We start from the raw sequence: 4,043 nt of genomic DNA, 5'->3' as shown, positions 1-4,043 counted from the left end.
CCAAAGTTAGACCCCTAACTTTGGCTCAAACTTTTGGTCCAACTTTTGCTAAACTCAAAACCGGTTAAATTGGTTCACTTTGGTTCTTCTTCAAACTTCAAGAGCAATCAACCAAGGCCTCTTCCAACCCAATTCCACCAAGAGCAAAGGCCCAACTCAAGGCTTGAAGATCATTTGAAGAAAGTGTATAAATAGGATAGAATTCAAGTTTTCGGGGAGCTTTCCTTTTGGAATTTTCATAATAGTTTTCGGAGAGCTTTTGTTATTGAGTGAACTTTAATTTCTTTGTTTCCATTGCTTTCAATTTCATTTTACATTTGTCTTGGATCTTGGATTGGAGAATTGAAGAAATTCTGTTTCAATCTCAATCTTGGATCTCTCTGTTTCTTTACTGTTAATTGAATTTCATTTCCGGTTAACTGCTCTTCATCTATTCTCTTTGCAATTTACAATTCCCTTGCAATTGTTCTTGTTGGATCTAGGAAGGCATTGAGATCTAGACTTGGTTTTCTAGTCTCTGGGTCCTGAGATCCAAATCCCCAATTTACATTCTGTTTCTTTCCTTTCTATGTTCATTTACTTTTCTGCTTCATATCCGGTTCAATCTCAATTCCCTTTCCCTCTTCTGTTTAATGCAATTCAACTTTTCCTTGTTTAAATTCTGCAAATCCATTCCCCAATTCCCTTTACAATTCCAGCTGTTTACATTTCTTGCACTTTAAGATTCCGTAATTTACATTTCTTGCACTTTAAGTTTCTGCTATTTAATTTCTTGTCCTTTACGTTTCAGCAATTTATTTCTTGTTCTCTTTACTTCAATGCAATTTAATTCTGCAAGTCACAAAACCATCAACCAAATCTTGATTCGCTTGACTAAATCAACCACTAAGCTAAAATTGCTCAATCCTTCAATCCCTGTGGGATCGACCTCACTCCCGTGAGTTTTTATTACTTGATACGACCCGGTACACTTGCCGGTTAGATTTGTGTGTTTTGGGAGAGATTTATTTTTTCTCCAAAATATCTCATCATCTATCAAAGCACAAAGTTGCATGTTTTCACATTTAAGATCAAACTAGGGATTAAACACAAAAGTATGCTATTTTGGTGCTTAAGTGTGAGTTCATATGATAGAATCCATTTAAATTGAGTCAAAATATACTATCAAATATGGACTCATCAGACAACCTTTGTCCCATCTTATTATTTTTTTTTCATTTCATTTTTTTCTATTTCTTTTCTACTTTTTTTTTTCTTTTACTATGACAAATACATATGGTTAAAGCAAATTGAAACATGAATGTGCACCCATTTTTCTAAATTTTCAATAATTTCCCAAAACAAAATTTTTTCTCTACCAATGTTTTCCAAAATTTCCCCTACACTTAAATGAAACACACTCCTTAACCTAAGCTAATCAAAGAAACATTTCAAGGTTATTCATGGTTTTCCTCTTAGAGTTGTGATGTGCTAACAATTAGAACAAAGGGGATTAAAAAGCTCAAAAGGGGTTAACAAGGGTAGATGCAAGAGTAAGGCTATATGTGTGAGTGAGTTTAATTCAAAGATGGCCTCAATCATGCTCAATGCAATTCAAAACATCAATCCTTGGAAATAAAGAATTAAGCACAACCAAGATTACAATTATAGAAGAGATATAACACTCAATGAATTAAATTAGTGGTTAAAATGTGTAACCACTCATTATAGCCCAAAAACTCACAAGGTATTTGTTCTTTACTCTTCTATGTTCCATAAAAGTCATTCAAGGAAGTTTGAAAACAATTTTCTAAATCAATTCAATAGAATGCCCTAAAAACAAAATTCTTGGAAATCTTTGTTGTTTTTCACCAAATTTATTTCCTATATATATGTATGATGTGATGGATGTAATTTTCAAAAATTTTCCTTGTTCTATTCCTAATTTTCAACAATTCAAAAACTAACATGAACAATTAGGACAAAATTAAACTATGTGCTATACTATTCACATCATTCAATCATAACTTCTGTCTATAACATATATACTAAGAAAAAGATGCAAAATACAATAGATATAACTATGATATATATACCAAAAGAAAATGCAATGCAACAGTTAAAAACACTCCAAATATGTACAAGAAACATAATAAAAAGAAACAAAAATAAAGTACAAAGTGTTCGGAAGAGAGAATTTACGCCTTTGAAATGACGGATCCTCCCCCACACTTAAGCATTGCACGGTCCTCCATGCACGAACATAATCCGGGGAGAATGTCTCTCAAGAGCTCCACCTTCGGTTGGTGGATGTGGGGGCTTGGGTTGTGGGGAAATCGCCAAGTCCAATGTATGCTCGGCATCTCCATCCTCAGTGTCCTCCTCCTCTCCCGATTCCTTGCCTTCATGTTTCATCCTCGAAAAGAATGAATAAAGTATAATTAGAACTCATAGGGCAAGTTGCACTAAAAGGTAAAGGAGAGAGTAAATAAGCATATAATTGAGGAATTTTGCATAGTGGTGTGGAATACACACAACGGCCGGTTAAAGTGGCATCCACATAATGAAAAACTGAGCATGAGTTCCTCAACTAAATGGCCTAAGATGCAAGCAATGGATGAGCATCAATTAAGGACAAGCAAACTTAGGCAACTACAATAAGAGTGAATTGAATGTAGGATTATTGGATATTGAGGTTATGCGAGTGAAAGAGCAAAATTGATATAAAATAGCACAGCAAATAATAACCAATGCAATGACGAAGAGAACTACCTCTTCATCCTTAAGAATAATCAAATAATCACATGGGAAGGTGCTTGCTACAAAAAGTGACAAGTCTTGATGAGAATCAAGTCAAGTCTACTCAAACAAATGCAAAGCATTAACAAGGAGCAAATACCTTATGATGTGATTATATTGACTTAAAAACCATGATGAACAAGCAATTCCAATCAATTCACTAACTTCACTATGTACTTGTTAAAAATTACACCAAATAAGAGAGAAAAAGGTTAATTTCTAGATCAATTTAGTGCTAGTAGTTCAAGATAATGAACAAGTACATGATTGAAATTTCAATACAAAATAACATTATAATCATTCAAAAGTTCACAATTCTTGAATAGAATGCCAAACAAGGGTATGGTCTAACCCATATGGTCATGACAACATATGAATTAAACAAAAAGTTCATCCAGGAATTTAAACAAACACACGGTATGTGGTGCACATATTCCTCAATTCAAACCAAAATTCAAGCATCAATGATGAGCGGATAATTTATACGCTTTTTGGCATTGTTTTTAGTATGTTTTTAGTAGAATCTAGTTACTTTTAGGGATGTTTTTATTAGTTTTTATGTTAAATTCACATTTCTGGACTTTACTATGAGTTTGTGGGTTTTTCTGTGATTTCAGGTATTTTCTGGCTGAAATTGAGGGACTTGAGCAAAAATCAGATTCAGAGGTTGAAGAAGGACTGCTGATGCTGTTGGATTCTGACCTCCCTGCACTCAAAGTTGATTTTCTGGAGCTACAGAACTTAAAATGGCGCGCTTCCAATTGCGTTGGAAAGTAGACATCCCGGGCTTTCCAGAAATATATAATAGTCTATACTTTGGCCGAGTTTAGACGATGTAAAAGGGCGTTGAACGCCAGTTTTATGCTGCTCTCTAGAGTTAAACGCCAGAAACACGTCACAAACCAGAGTTGAACGCCAGAAACACGTTACAACCTGGCGTTCAACTCCAGAAAGAGCCTCTAACATTCAAGCTCAGCCGAAGCACACACCAAGTGGGCCCCAGAAGTGGATTTATGCATCAATTACTTACTTCTGTAAACCCTAGTAGCTAGTTTAGTATAAATAGGACTCTTTACTATTGTATTTGGATCTTCGGATCATCCTGGATTGTATTTTTAATCCTGTGATCACGTTTTGGGGGCTGGCCTCTCGGCCATGCCTGAACCTTTCACTTATGTATTTTCAACGGTAGAGTTTCTACACTCCATAGATTAAGGTGTGGAGCTCTGCTGTTCCTCATGAATTAATGCAAAGTACTACTGTTT

Source organism: Arachis ipaensis, chromosome B10, assembly GCF_059453495.1.
Source record: "Arachis ipaensis isolate K30076 ecotype BB chromosome B10, ASM5945349v1, whole genome shotgun sequence".
Classification (NCBI taxonomy): domain Eukaryota; kingdom Viridiplantae; phylum Streptophyta; class Magnoliopsida; order Fabales; family Fabaceae; genus Arachis; species Arachis ipaensis.
The sequence above is the reverse complement of the archived record's forward strand: the minus strand, read 5'-3'. Positions refer to the sequence as shown.